The sequence below is a fragment of the Corapipo altera genome, unplaced genomic scaffold (assembly GCF_003945725.1).
Source record: "Corapipo altera isolate COAL_440 unplaced genomic scaffold, ASM394572v1 44, whole genome shotgun sequence".
Classification (NCBI taxonomy): Eukaryota; Metazoa; Chordata; class Aves; order Passeriformes; family Pipridae; genus Corapipo; species Corapipo altera.
The window spans coordinates 3,778,749-3,795,349 of NW_020884880.1; the positions used below are offsets into that span (position 1 = coordinate 3,778,749).

General features: G+C 41.5%; 1 long non-coding RNA gene across 1 annotated transcript; it reads right to left on the reverse strand.

Annotated features, from left to right (window-relative positions):
• Window positions 1-5,722: 5,722 nt before the first annotated feature.
• LOC113945238 lies at window positions 5,723-11,401 on the reverse strand. The gene is made up of 3 exons (XR_003527008.1): window positions 11,378-11,401; window positions 7,632-7,725; window positions 5,723-5,833 (listed from the first exon to the last, which is right to left on the reverse strand). It is a non-coding gene; the product is annotated as an uncharacterized LOC113945238 (long non-coding RNA).
• Window positions 11,402-16,601: the final 5,200 nt, after the last annotated feature.

Genomic DNA, 16,601 nt, shown 5'->3' on the forward strand with positions numbered 1-16,601 from the left:
TTGATCATAGAGTAGCAGAGCAAGGAACAGAATCCAACGCACATTTTTGTGAAATCCCTTAAATTTCTTAGCAGCTAATACTTCATCTGTGAAATGTCAAGTCAGAGGCATGGAGAAAGTCACATTCCTAGGCTGAAGCCAAGGCTCCCTGTAGGCAACACACAGTAGCACCCATCTCGCAGCCATATCTGCACAGCCCACTTCTCTTCTGAGGTACCAGGGATCAGCTGAAGCCAGAACCTGGCCCTGAAAAGACTGAAGAGCCACATCTGGTTGCAGCACTGAGTGCTCAGAGGCTTGGCCCTGCATCAGGAAACTCAGTGAACTGAGGTCATACCTATTGGATGAGGTCTGCTTTGCATAGCACCCTCTACATTTTTAATATGCACCAGAAAAAAAAAAAAAATTAATATACCCTAAAAAGCCACTGAAGCAATAGCGATTAAAAATGTGGTGGGCTCTCATACCCTCTCAGATGCTGCTTTCTGCTTAGGAGGGATTTTTACTCTTTCCCATGTTAATCTTCAGAGGGAAAAAGGGTGGGTTTTTTACACTGCCTCTTGCTGCCATGGTCTTCCATTCGCCCTGATGACCTTCTGGGATCCTCCTCCATGGCAAAATGCCAGCCAAGAAGAAAATGTGCTTGGGTCTCAGCTCTGCCAGTTCAAGCACCAGCTCCTATTCACCTGAACTGAGGGCACAGCAGGCAGCTTGGGAAGGGAGGAGGAAAGCAAACATCTTAAATACTTCAGAGTAAGATTGATCAAACTCTTCTTCTAGAGCTTATGTATCTTTCTGACCTGAACCAGATCTCTTTGACGTAAGAAAGCTTTACTGAGCTAACCACAAACAGAATCATTACATCTTTGTTTTCTTGATATGCTGGTACCACCCAGCCACCCCAATGCTTTCCCTGATAGTAGTGCCTCTATAGCAACAGTTCATCACTCAAGTCTTGAAAAACAAGGTCCCAATGTTACTGCCAGGTGGAGAGTATCACTGAACAGCCCGGTGACTGGGAGAATTCCTTGTTTTAATCTTTGTGGATGTTAGAGGCTTGCATTGTATATTCCACTGTATCCTATTTAGACACTGCAAACTAATACTAAGAGGAAGGGAAATGCAGCCTTGTCACTCACCCTCCTCAGCTGCCCTATCCAACCTTTTACATCTCACAGACTACCAGCTCCCTCGGGAAGGAAGGGCTTTTACTTATTTTATTTCTTCTCATGGCAGGAGGAACCCATGGCAGGAGCATTGGTAGGGATGGTTTCACCTCCTGGGTGAGTCACCGAGCTGCCCTGCAACCATCAGGTGCTATGTAAGTCCAGACCAGTGCCTGTTCCTTTTCATTAAGAGCCTTGAGCTCACTGCAGGAAAGATGAAAAGGGCTGGTCATTATCCATTACATGTGACCCATTCACTTGGTGATGGGATGGTTTTCATCTCCCTGCCCTGCCTGCAGGCAAGCATCCCCCAATACCCTAATCTGCTTTTTTTGTTCTCCACCATCTATTTTCCTAGGAGCCTTGTCAATAGTGGCTCCCTTCCCTTCCCATGCCTCCCAGCACTGCAGATTCAGAAGCCTTAAAGGGTTCCAGCTCACGCTAACAAATTCCAGAAAGTCTGACCGTTTATTATGAAGGCAGTGAAGGAAGGATTTGAGACAAGCACAACGTAATAAGAGAGCTGGGGAGATGCAGAGCACAGACACAGCTTGGAAACGCTCAAAGGTGAACTGGAAGGGGAGGTGGGGGCATTTGGAAGCCCATTAAATGAGGACTTATCATCCGATTTATGTAAATCACTTTAAATGCCTTCATTTATTAAAAGTACTAAGCTGCATTACTGTTTGCCTTTGGTCCTTTAATTTGGTTGCTAATGTCTAAAACAACTGTTGAAATTAATTTGAAATTAATGTTTCTATATAATTACTTAATGAATCTCACATTCACTGCCCTTAGTTCTCGGCTGACAAAGGATCTCACACGCCACATGTAAGAGGTTGGAATACTGATTGTGATTTTAAAACGGTTGCTAAATTATAGTTTGCAAATATTTTACATTTATATCACACACTTCATCTTGAAGGATCTCACTGTGTTTGAAATGTTACATAACATTTATTCTTTAGTAAAATTCCATCACAGAAACTTTCTGGGCATCAATCTTCTTACTTCTCTGCATGCCTTGAAATTAAATCAAATTTAGCTGTATCATTATGCAAACACAAAATCATACCTGCATTAAAAGATTATTATTAAGTCTGTAAAGTCAGACAGTTAAAAGATAAGAAATGCTGGAACTGTAACTCTGTGCAATATAAATTCCTTTTTCCATACATATGTATTTTCATAGCCTTTAATTTTATGATCGTTATTTTCCTACATGCACCCTATCCCTCGGGGGACTTATTAATTCTTATTAGTGTTCAAGAAAAAAACAGGATAAGAAAAAATAAGGTTCAAGAAAAAGCTAGCAGGGAAAGGTATCCACTTGTGGAGTCCTTGCCTCATTCTTTACAGAAGCTGCAAATGTTAGAATGTGTGTTCTTCATTTTCTGGGTGGCTGACTTGGTACCCCATAAATCCTGATCCTTAGAAATGCTGAATATGCACAGCAGTAACTGAAGCTAAAGAAACATTTGAATGAGCAGAGCATTTCACATACTACCAAACCCAGCGAAAGATGAGGTCCTGGGGTCTCACACCAAGCACTTAAAATTACTGTACACTATAAAAGGGGGAAACGCTTCTCCCTTTTCCAGGGATGGTGGAAAATGTATTAGAGCATTTGCAAAACAGACGGATTGCTGCAGTGTGGGGACTCACACTTACTCGTTCTGTACAGCACAGTGTGGACACAGTTCAGGAAGTGGGGAACAGGACGCACTGTGACCCTAGAGCAGAAGAATGTGGGGAAGCTGTTGGTGCTGTTGAGCAAGCTAGCAGAGAGGGAGGGCCAGAGGAAGGCTATTATGAAACAAAAGAGCTCAACTAAAGGCTTTCCAGAGGCCTTACTTTGGACTGCTCACTATTTTTTGTGCTTATTTGTGATTTTGCATTTCTTATGTGTGTGTGGTTTCTTAAGGACCAAGGCAAAGCAAAAGCATCAAATTCATTGGCAATGAGGAACATTCCAGAGCTTTCCTCCAAGTTAGTTGAACAGTGCTTTGCCTTGAGACATCCTCAGCATCTAGGTCAGAGCAAGCCAACCTTTCCCAGACTGCAAAACACCCTCTCCTTCGTGGTAGAGGAGAGCTGTAGACATGTGCCACATATCCCAGCATGGTTCAGACTAAAGATACTGGCCACGAGTCCCACTGTTTGGCTGAGACAAGGATAGGTCCCCAAACACAGGGTGACATCAACCTAAATCTGCTTCCCAAAACAGTGAACAGAGACTACTCAGCAGCCCACACCCAGCCATCACCACACACCCCCCCCTACATCCTACTTCCTTAACTAGAAGGCCCAACCTCTTCTTCGCTCAGATCTTCACCAAATTTCTCTTTCTTCGCCACGTTCCCACCCTTGCCATGCTGCAGATCTTCCTTCCCAACTCCTTGTCCTCACTTAGTGTGTCCTCCCTCACAACCCCAAAGCATTCCTATCTCCCACACTTCATGCATTCCTCTGGTAATAGCGATCACTGGAACACCTCCAAAGGAAACCTCTCAGCATGGCCAATCTAAAAACCTCTTCTCATATGGGAAGATTAGATCCTTCTAAGGTTGAACAGCAGGTACATCAGGGTGAATCGCTACAGTGACATCCTGGCCAACCACCTCAACTTCCTTCTAAAACATCAGGTTTCAGATCATAACCCAGCAGCTGAAGGCTATTACTGCAAGAGCACAGAGCCATCAGGCTACCTCAGCCTAGGTTTTCCTTCCAATTCTGCTTTTGTGAAAAAACCAGAAAAAGATACTAACAACTGTGGCTCAGCAAAAACAAAGATTTCTTTAGGCAAAGATGCTTTTCCACCTCCATGGCTTCCTCCTGCTGCTAGCAATTGATGGGACAGGGCTGCTTTAGTAAAGTTTCCAAAATCCTGTAATGGAAAACAGCTGTCCCTCTCCAGACTGCACCAGACATCTCCGTAATTATTTTGTCATCCTCCTTTGGTCAGTCACATTACTCAACTTCCAAGTACCCATGCATTAATAATCCCAGAACTATACTCAACATACTTTTTTCTTAAACTCTCAACACTAACCTGAGGATGTTTGTGTTGCTATTTGCCACTCAACAGACAGATTTTTATTTCCTACTTATCAAAATATGAACTCAAGGACTATGTATTCTACGGAGTTGGGCTGCCTGAGACACATATTTCAATGTGAACAACTTAAATGACCCTAGGGCAAGCCTACTTGAAAGGGCCTCCCTTTCTTTTCCCAAGCAGCACAGAACTGGACAAACTGACAACATCCAACACCATCTGAAACATCTAGTTTTGCAGAGCCATTCAGATGGCAATGGAAGGTCTCAGTCTTTACAGAATTATCTTCAGAAAGCAGTAAGGGTCACAGTGAATCTTGCCTCCACTATAATATAGCACCACCTAATAATCTGGGGGAAGGGAAACTTCCTAGCATTTTGCATTAATAAATGCCATTATAACATAAGAGACTCGGTTATTTAGTTAACAAGGTTAAAGCATTTAATACCATAACTGTATGTCCATCAACTAATACCTTTATTCTGAAAGCTCACTATAAATAACAGTTAGGGCTCCACTTCTCTAGTGAACTGCTGAAAAAGCAAGCAGTTAATTCAAATTCTGTTAGTATGTAACTACAGTTGCCTCTTTATTTAAAAAAAAAATAAAATTAAATTTGGAATCATGGCTACATCTCCCTCTGTCTTTACATACACCAGCTTCAACAGCTCCTTTGGGGAAGATTCATGGAAGCGGTCACAGGTTTTGCAATTTTCACCTTGTTTTCTAGTTCAGAGAGTAATCGAATCCAGTCACTACTGCCATATCTATCTGGCAACTATCTGCTGGCCTCTGTGAAACGAGTTGGAAGTTTGATTTCCGTTTTCAGCAGGCCTGTTCGTGTGATACACATGAACTGCTGCAACTGGCAAATTGGAGGCAATTTCAGCAGAGACTCCTAGGCTTAAACTTCTTTCACCTCCAGAGAGGTGTCCTCGTTAACAGATCTGAGAAATGACAAGACCAGACTGGAGAGTTTGGGTTTCTGCTGTCATAGGACACTTTAAAGCAGGTTTTATCTTTTGAGTCTATCAAACCAGCACCCACATGAAATTACTAACAAAAATATCCAAGTAATTATGAAACAAAGTATTGATGTAAAACACGCTTTATCACTCCTTAAAACTGCTTTCTATCTCTACCACATTTTAATTGGAATATACCAGTATTTTATTTCTTTTTGACACCTCCACATTCCCTGTGACAGAAATGTTCACTAGTCTTCATTCTAGTTACACATATTTAGCTCCCCATGACAGAAGCTGGTGCAAGATCGTCACCCACTGAGAGATCATTAGTGGCATTCAAGGCAGGTCCACGAATTCTGTCACACAAGGCATTTCAGAACCAAACTACAAGGTACCAGGTGAGTAGCAGCTGATGTATGACGAGGCTAAGATTAAAAACTTTATTTTTTATACAAAACAATAATAAATCCAAGCAGATAATGAACTAGGTGTGTCTTCTCATTTTCCACCTTTTCTTCTTTTCTCAATATAGTCTATCCACAGTTCCATGTTAAGCCACTCCATATTCTGCAAAAACTATGACGTTTCCATCTTGTATCCGTGTTTTTCTAATTCAGCTCTGTATAGAAGAGATAGATATACTGAAACACACAGATACAATCCTGTTAAATGATTCTTTAAAAAATTGCATGTACTATATAATATACAATCATTTTAGAATATCAATGTCATATTGCTTTTTGATTCACACCAGTAACCTTGACCTTACTTACTCTGTAGTTCTTGAACTTCAGCTTTATATCTTAGATCACTAGAAGTGACTTCTCAGTGAAAAATTCAAATATTTGTTTTAATCATAGTTATTGCCCTCTGACCCAAAGCAGCACCCATGAGCCTGCCACAACTCCAAACACACCAGAAAAAACAAAGTATTATCTTATACGGTTATTCTCAAGATTTCCTTAAACCAAACAATTCTGAATCATTTAAGTGCATGTGCTTCCAAGACAATTTTAAGCTTTTTCTTTGTTTTAAAAATAGTGCACTCTGGTAGTTTTATTTATGTTTTGGTGAAATACACCTTGCAGTGAACAATTCTGAGGGAAAGGATTGTTTTGTTGCCCTTAGTTGCCAGGACAGCAAGTCAGCAACTATAATTGTTATTGCTCCTGGCCTGTCCCCACTTTGCTCCTCACCTGTCTCCAAACAGAGAGATGCACCCTGTTTCATCTCCTCATCTTAGCATATGTGTCTCTACATACAGAACTCCAAATCACCAAAAATATTTCAGGTTAGTTTACATAATTAGCAGTGGAATTTTAAAAATGGAAGGCTGCAGTATTTGCTTTCTAGAGATGAAATAAAACCATCCTGCAACCAAGCAACATTGCAAAACAGTATACAGTCACCAATACTACAGGCTACAATTAAGGCCAGTTAGGGAAGGTCTGTCTAGATCAATTATGTTTATCAAGAATTATTATACCTCTTGAAAGTCTGTTTCACTACCTATCAACCTGTTTTCCAATATTACAGCTTTATGCCTTTCAACCTCATAAGAAAAAACTATACCAAAGATCTTTTATGTAGAAGATACAAAAATAATTGCTTTTGCTGGAGTACAAGGGAGATCAACTCAGGAACTGTTTAAGCAGGCTGTATTACAGACAGTTTGCTCCTCATGCAACATACTGAGGGATTAATTATAAAATCTGGCTTTGTTCTGATGCTTGAAACAATTTAAGTTATAATTATGCATCAGTAAAGGATTACTAAAACAAGTGACAAAGAGGATTAAGCAACTGGTTTAGAGGTACCCAAATTGCTATCACTTTTTTTTAAAGCATATAATTAACAATTACTTTGCTGTTGTTGCTCATAAACAGCATGTTCATCACACAGAAGAGAACCTTAACATTATTACAGATCACTGATCTCTAGAAAATTTGTCCATTTGGACAAAGAACAGCAGTGCCATTTGAAAAGTACAAAGAAAAAACTTTGCACACCACATAGCATGGAAGAGATAATATTGGATGCCTTGCCATTAATCCTTGCAGCACAATTCAGAACTTTCACATATATGCAGGAAAGTCACTAGAAAAGGGATCTAATGGTAAATTGAGAAAGTGTGAACTGTGTTGCAGCTTGCAGAGATCTTTGCACTGTTTGTCCCCCCGGTATCATAAGGCATATTTCAGGGATCACTAGAATTATTAAAAGATGAAATCCTGATCAGTACTTCAGAGTGCTGTAATCTCTAAGTCTGGTTCTGGAAGGTTTTAAATAGAAAAGCAGAAAGTAGAGCTTTTGTTTATTTCCACTTCAGATCTCTATTTTTTTAAATTAAGCAGATTTCAAACTTTGAAATAGTAACTAATCAGTGCCATTTTAAACATTTCACCCATCTTCCAGAACAGTAAGTTAAAATAAAATTACCTCAACTGATTGGAAAAATCATCTTCTACATTGTCATCATCCCAGTTGTCTTCCCAGACATGTGCATCTTCATCTTCATCTAAACCAGTCCAATCTAAACACAGAAAAAGAGGTCTAAATATTGTATGCTGCATAGCTTTGGTACCATGTGTTACTGACAGATTAGCTCAGCCTCTGAGTAAGGCAGCCTTCTGTTAAGTTTAACAGAGAAGTCTGGATCACATTCAAGTGTTTATGAGACAGAAAGATCTAAAACATGCCTCACAATTTCTTGAATTACAATAAAAGTGAAACCTGGTTAAAAAAAATCATTACACACATCGTGGTTTCCAAGATTACACATTCATAAAAGACATTTTGAACAATGGACATACAAATGGATAAACAAATGGACAAACCGTAACACTATTGTAGAGTACTTGACTCCTAAAAGCTCCAACAAAAGGTGTGAGATTCCAGTTTGTATTGATATACTTTTTTTCAGAATAAAAAAGTAAATATGTATCAGATGCTTTTGCAAAAACACATGCACAGGTCCTCCATTCACTCAGAGCAGATGCAGTCAGGCTATGGATAAATGCCAAAAACTTCTCCATGATGCAGAAGTAAAGGCAAATTGAAACAGGCATCTGCAAACAGCAGTTGATACCTGTAACCAGCTATTTCTGGGTTCCCAAGACAGCAGAAGCTGTTTCCTTAGAGAGGCAAGGCACTAAATGCCCATTTGCTAACCTTATTTCTACTAGTCCTATAAAAAAGTAATCTGGCACATCATTCTTGACAAATTACTCATTGCTCACTTAATGCATCATTATTAAAAAAAATTATGATCAAACTAAATAGTTTAGAAAACTGATGAAAATTAAAAGCTCGGAATCACCATGAAAACACAAGTGGGCTTCATTCAATTTCTTCGGGTTTCTCAGTTTTCCCCTACTGAACGACACCAAGTTTTTCAAATGCTACCAAAACAAAAGAAGCCCCTAATTCTGTCACTTGTCTTTCTCAAAGTCTGGTAGTGTATTTAAAGAGTTCTTCCCCTTACAGTTCATTGAGCCATCTGCTGCCCTTCTACAGAACACTTTGAGGACTAAGGCCTGAAGTAACATTAAACACTGATGGAGGTATGGGGGAGGGGAAGCTAGTGAGGTAAAAGATTAAAAACTAATTCCCTGTGAACAGCTAACTTTCTAAGAAAAAAGCCTGGTCTTTGCATATTCACCTCCTTTTTTTAACACTGACAGGCAACAAAATTAATATTTGTCATTCACCAGGACACAAAAATCCATTTGTAACTGATTGAAGACACATGTATAAAAGGCATTACAATCAAACTTTCCTACTCATACAAATTATATAATGGGAAAAGATGAAGGACCATAAAAATCCTGCTATAAGGGCAAAACAAAAAAAAACATGGGAAGAAAAGGTGAAGGGAAAATGCAGATTAAAAAAAACCACATTATTTGAATTTAGTTGTGTTGCTAATTGCTCAAAGAGAAGGACTTATAATTTAGAACTGCCTGCAATAAGCTTTGCCTATTTATATACAATTGATTTTTTTTGTTAAAATAAAAAAGCTTTACCAATTATTTATCTGGATTTCAAAGATACAAAAAAAAAAAAGTTCAAACCAGTTTAAAATTACGAAGTCATACTTTCCTATCTGCAAACATACAAGTAACTCAGACAGAACCACAAACTTAAAAAAAAAAAAAATCTGCTCCTAACTTGTATCCAGCACAACAAACAGCAGCTTCAATCATAAAAGATCAGTTGGGCAGACTGTGAAAATATGTTCCAAATCACACTGAGTGATGAAGAGTCAGAAAGGCCCATGTGATCTTCCACACTGAAGGGGTGGAAAATAAAGCCTGAATTACATTCTCATCACTGTGGCTACAAGATCCCACAGCACCTGTATGTTGATACTATACTCCAAAATTGCACAATACAGCTATCACTCCCAGCTACATTATATGCCTGTGACTGAATAAAAGTAAAAAATAATGGAGCATTATTGGGGATTGAAAGTATTAACAGCATTTGAAAGCCCACTACCCTTAAGTATTACTAATACACATCAAAATTATAATTTTGTCATGGTTGGACTCCTTAAGAATGTATTTTAATATGCTGATCACTGATTGTCCTATTTTTGCACTTGGGAAACAAAAAACAATTTTTAGAATTTAGGGGTTTTTTTTTAATCACCTCCTGTATTACTTTATACATTACATTTTATACTCTGAAATGCACTGTACAAAAAATTCTTAAGTGATTGATTCCCATACACTTTAATCTACCATGCTAATGCTATACTTCGTAGTGTCCTATAAAAACTGTATATGTCTGCTTTTGATACATAAACTTGATTTGATAAATTGCTTTAAGAAAAAATTTAAGTTGGAATAAACCCCAGGAGCCAGTATTTTCATCCCTTAACACAGCTTTGCATTATCTAGTTTCCTTTGGTTAAAACCTAGGTAATAAAACACAAAGTTTTTTCTGTTGCATTGAAAGTGGTGGTTTAACTTGAGGGAACAACAGTGTGGGATGGGTTTAAGCACACAGTTATCACAGCACTTTCCTAAGTACTGCAGGTAACAAATTGGTCTGAACACTCTTTATAACACCCCAAAACTATGACCTCACTTGAAGATTCAAATGGGCCTCTTTGAGGTTCTTATTTTCTGCAAGAGGGAACAGCAAGAAGCCTTGCTGGTGATCACTCCTATTAAAATCTCTGTTCCACTCAGAAAGCCTGCACAGTACTTTGTTTTAGCAGCACAGCTAAACACTTTTTTCCTGTTTAGGAAATACATATGAAAAAGAGGACACAGTCTTCTAAGTTTACTTCAGCTATTATTTCACTCATGTTATTAACTTTTTCTCTCAAGAAGTGGAGAAATACAATTTTTACCAGTACTGAAGGATTCCGGATATCTAAGGCCACGGAAAAACCACAGGTAATGAAGACATTACAGAAAATGGCCCCTAACTTTTCATCCATCATGCTATATATAAAATTTCTCATTATCCACAGCTTGAGACAATTTCTAGAATTAAGAACATAGAAAACAAACATAGGGATGTTTGTTTATCTCTGTAAAGGGACAGTGAGTTGTTTTTCTGAATTCAACTTCCCCGTTCAGTATATTTGTGCCTATGACAAGCAAATCAACATATAAATATCTGTGCTTCAAAAGGTAAAGTGATTCAGAGTAACTACGGAGCACATAATTTCCTTTTCACATTCGTTTGCACCTCACACTCAAGTTTCCAGCCCTCATTCCTCCTCTTCCCTGGGGATTCTCATCTTCAGTGCCGAGAGGAGGGAAGTTTCCCCCGCACTTGTTCGCAGCTCCCTCGCACAATGACACAGCACTTCCAGGGCGATGTGTCCAGCGCCGTGACACCGCACAGAGCCGGGCACGGGCACCACGACCGCGCTCGATCCCAGCCCTGATGTGGCTGTAGCCCCTGACCGGGGCGGGGGCTGGGCAGGGACCCGCGGGGAAGCCTCTCCCGTGTGGCTGAAGCGGGGCGGCAGCCCAGGACAGCAGCCCAGGACAGCGTGGCGGTGCCCCGCGGGCCGGCCCAGGGCACAGAGCATCCCGGGCACAGTGCCCCGGGCCCGCCGCGTCCTGCCCGCCTCGCCCGGCCCAGGCCGCGGCCTGCGGCCGGCACCACAGCCACCGCCTGCCGTCCCGCCACGTCCCGGCCCGCCCCGCCCCGTCCGGCACCTTCGGCCGGGAACTCCTCAAACTCGTCGTCCTCCTCCAGGAGCCCCAGGTCCACCGGCTGCTTCTTCTCCGACATGCTGGGCCCGCTGCGCTCCCGCCGCCCCGAGACTGATGGGATCCGGCGCCCGCGCCTGCGCCGTTGCGCGGCCCCGGTCCTGCGCCTGCGCCCTGGCGGCCCCGAGCCTGGCGGCGCCCGCTGCGCCCCGCCCCGCGCGGTCAGCGCGCGGTCCGGGCTGGGTCGGGGTCCAGCGCTGGGTTGGGGTCCAGCGCTGGGTTTTGGGTGGGTGCCGAGAGCAAATCCTTCCGCTGCAACGTCAGACCAAACTCCCCGGGCCGCTACCTAGCGCGTCCGTTCTCTTTATGTTCTTTCAGTGTTGATTTGTGTTCAGGCAAAACCCACTGCTTTAAATAACGGTTTTAGAAATAAAATCTGTAAATCCGTTGCTTTAAATCCAATACCACAGGTTTTGGAAGCCTGGAATTTTATTAACTTACCTAGCTTTTTTAGGAGATGAATGCATGGATTCAGACCTCACTTCGCCAAACCATTTAACTGTCTGCTGGGAAGGTCCCCAAGGGCGTAGGTACCTGCCATGCTGTGTTTCTCTCGTAAGGTAAGCCCATCCCATGTTGCCTGAGGGAGCTGATCTGCAGACCATTCTCCAAGCCAGCCAACTAGACCTTGCAGGAAGAAGTTCCCGGTGGGCAAGGCGACGGGCTTGCCTTCAGATTTCCACTGTGTGCAAGTTGGATTTGACCTGGTGTCAATGCTGAATGCCACAGCCGCAAAACTGTTTGCTGGTTATTTGGAGATCAGTCTTTTTCTCTCTTCCAAAGTATATTCAGGTATTTTCATTCATGGTAGAGCAGATTTGACAAGTAAATAACTCAGTCTGCAACACCAAATAGCCTACCAAGGAGAAACTCTCCTGGCAGCTGGTGGAGAGGGGTGACATACCATATCCCAGATGCATGCTTTGAACAACCGGATTGTACAGTAAACAAATAGAAAGAATTTATTCTCCTGCAGATAGTTGGTAATTGTTGGAAAACACTGGTTTTAGTGCCAGTCTTGTGACTGTGATTTCTTAGCAGAGGCACAGTATTAAATCATATTTTATTAATTTTTCTTACTGGCCTTCTTAGGTGGCTTCCTACTCTGTCTGTAGGCTTTGTATATCACACACTCCACTGCCCTCAGGAAGCACGTAAGGAACTTACATTTCTCCACCAAGAAAAGATATCTTTGAATTCCATGAAGCATCACAGTATGTAAAAATGTAGTGATGCAGTTTGTAATACTCAAGCCTTTTGATAGACCCAGCCCCATGGAATAGTCTTAATTCTTTAGAGAAAAGAGCATAAGGATTCAGCTGTCCGGAGTAGATTTTCCAGTGTGGAAAGATACTTGACAGTTTAGAGGAGAGTGTCCAAGCACCAAGTATGATCAGAGTTTGATAGTTTCTGGATGGACCACAGAGAATAAGAGTTGCCTTTCATCATCTACCCCACAGTGGGGGAAGGCCATGGATACCGATAAAGAACATACTGACACTGATTTTTGTTTTATCCTTCCCCTGTGGCAGTCTCAAGACTCGTGGCAACCTTTACAGTCACCAAGCCTGTATCACAGAGCAAAGATCAGTTTTGATCAAATTAGGTAAGGCACTTCCTACATTCCCAAAACAGATCTGCTTTCTTGGGGCTGCAGCCCCTGCACAGCACATCAGCTACATGCTGAATAGGTTGGTTTTCCAGGACTAACAAACTGACACTATTGGGTGCTTCAGCAGAAAGATTGACATACCTGTTCCATGGAAATTAAGGGGAAAAAATTCCTATAGATTTCAGTGGTTTGGGATATGACTGTCTCTATTAAACCTTAACTTCAATATACCTTTAACTGGTAGCATGTTTGAAATAATTGAACAAGACAATCCTGAGTAACTCATCAGTACCTCTATTAATCTTTCCAGAGCTACACAGCAGCTATTTACTCAATATGATTTGTTTTAATTTTTCTATTCAGCATGTTTTATGCATTAGTATCAGAAAAGCCTGTCTTTCTCTTGGCAAACGTTACTGCAAGTTGTCTAGCAGGAAGGTGGATTATGTAGATTTATTTATTCAGAGTGTAATTTGCATAAATGAAAAATGGAAATAGAGCATCTTTTTTTCTGTATTAGAACCTTTTTTTTTTCCTTCAAGGTGAAACAAAAAATGTGTGTAGTACACTGGTTCAGATTTCCACATTTTTTTTGTGGGGGACTATCAGTCATTTTGATGCCTGAGGCCATTTTCTTCGACTTGGATGTTTTAATGTCTGAAAGCATATTCTGAGGACACATCTGTCTCAGACCAGTGGTGCCTACAAAGCTTATCTGGATGGGAGAGGGACTGTCTTATGGTCCAGGCTATTAGATATGCAGGAATGCTCCTAATTCCTGAACAAAACAAAACAAAACCAACCAAACAAACAAAACAAAAACCACAAAAAACAAACAAACAAACAAACAAACAAACAGGAAAGGTTTTTACTGTTGTTACGTTTTAGATTGTGTGAATTACTGTGCAGTGCAGAATATCTGCCCTGTGTTATGCAGCATATTGGGCAGGCCAAGCACTGATTAATGCATCCTGGGGATCCTTTCAGAGATAGTGTTCTGTGCCTCAGGATAGTGCTGCATTTCATGCTCAAGTTTTTTGGATTAAATTGAAATAAGAAAGCATATCCTACATTCAGTGCATCTGGAGGTTAGGAACAGATTGCCCTGCTTCTTTCAATAGCTCTGTGCCGCTCTGGACCCATGGCATTATTCCTGAGGTCAGTGCCTTTGGTTTGCCACTATTTATTTGTTCATGTCTGCAGAGGTCCTCTTGTTCTCTCCAGCTGCTCCATCATTCACCATCACCTCCTGGTAGCCCACCCTGCTCCCACAACCCATCCCTTCTCACAGCTGACCCTCATGGAGGTCAGAATGCGATTAGGTGGCTGGAGATCATAAGGAATATTAATCACGAGGAACACTTAGATGTTGCTTTACAGACTTCCTTATGTGAAATACACTGTGGCAAGCTATCGGGTTACCAGTGGCTGAAATAGAAACAGTTCTCTCTTTACCCTTGACAGTCAAGAGAAAGTTTGATTTATTTTCTCATTTTCACTTGATCTAAAGGCAGCTGGGCAGTATTGCTACAAAGCTCTAGCTGTGTGTCACTGTAATAGGGGCAATGTGTTTGTTCACTTCTGCTCTCTTCCTCTGTCTGATTGTTCTATTGTCTTTCTGTTTTCTCTCCACATTTGGGTTGACAAAATGACTCCTTGGGTTTAGCCCTCTAGCCAAAACTTAACGGCTCCTAATCAAGAGCTAACACCACCAGCAGGCTATTTCCTGCCTTTGTTTACCATTCCTGGTATCATCTTTCTTCTCCTCTCAGTCCATCATTGCAAATTTTCAGCATTATTTTCCTTTGACTCTTCCTCTGGATAGGATGCAGGAAGTTTCCTAGATATTGTTTCTCTTTCATTTTCTGACCACTTGATCTTCCAGCTCTACATCCTGGAAGAGTACCAAATACGTTCAGAACCAGATTTTACAAAGGCAAGTAATCCTGGGATAACTGAATATTCCATGTAGCTGTATCAGCAGAATGTTTATTGCTGAACCTCAATGCAAATTGTATAGATGTTTTGAACATGTAAGATAATCACAATATAATTCATCATTAGGTAGCGTTCACCATGACTTGCATTTCCATGCAAGTATCAGGACTGTCAGGGTACAATTCAGTCGCCTAAACAAAGGTTTCTAAGGTCAGTTGAGATGCCCTAAAACACAGGGCCACTTGATGTAATTTGGGAGACTCTGGCCCTTCCCAACTGCAGCTGAACATGGGACAAAATACTCCAGAGTTTCTAAAATGGTATCAGTTTAGGCGACTGAATTGCACTCCTATCATATGTTGGAATAACTGTGTTTAGTGTTTAAGTGTCTTTTTTATGTTACTGCACAACTGCCTTAATTTATTTCTGCCATGTCTACCCTGAGAATACTACACTGTGGTAACCTCAACATGAGATATTCACTTGATAGGTTAGTATGACTCTTTAGGAATCAGGTGCACAGACTAGGCCTTTTTTTCCATCTTGAACGTGCTTCTACCTTTACATATGTAGATAGTGGCTAAGCTGGGGTCAGGATGAAGCTCAACCCAAATAAAATCAAATGTTGTAGCCCGGGAAGAATAATTAAGCACTATTTCTGATGTTCTGATAGGTAAGCAGGGCTATTCATTAGCAATCCTGGCAAAGTGCAGGACTTACTGATACCTAGACTATTTCAATAGCAGGAGTCAGGCCACTGAACTTGAGGCCACCCTCACTATAGGGAGCTTACTCAGGCAATCCCTCTGTCCACTCAGTTCAGAAAAGAGATAAATTAGGCTCTTCAAGGTCGAGATTCAGAGCACCTGCCAAAAGTATCAGCCCTGAAATGTAATTTGAAGGGACCTGTCTCATCTCTGACTATGCTAAGAGGACTTGCCCCATAATTATGTATGAAAAGTCAGGGGATGGAGATAATCTCTTACAAGTCCATGTAACAGCAGTCACCCTTGTTGGCCGCATTTCTCTGGCAAAGTTCCTCCAGGGGCAGTTTTAGCCTTAAAGGTATCTGTTTAGCTTGCTTAACAGCTCAGCAATGCTTCTCAGGAGCTTCCCCAGTGTGTCTGGTGGGAGCTGGCAGTAGCAGTTAGGTGTCACTCAGAGCTTGCTGCTGGTGTTGGCTTTTCAGTGCTGGCAGGCAGAGCATTCTTGCTGCCCTTCCACCCCCTTGGGGCCTGCTTGTCACCAGCCCTGGATGTTGTTCAGCTGTTCTGCAGTGTCACAGGCAACACAGCCTCAGCTCAGGGAATTTAATTTAATTTAATTTATTGCCAATTAACACAACCTTTTAATTATTGATTTGTGAATGGGGGGGGGGGGGGAAGAAAACATGTACTATTGAACACTCAGGGAAACACCTTTTCTTACCTTTCTTCAGGCTCTACTTTAGTCAAACACTTCTCCCCTCTCCTTTCTCACCACAGCTCCTTTTGTTTTCACTGCAATTCACTTCTTGCCCTCCACTGTTCCTTGCTTCTTACTGCTCCTGTGCCCCAGCGTGGCTGACCCATGGCCTGTGAAGTGTTGGCAGTTGGTTTACTTCCTAAGCTTGCATACACA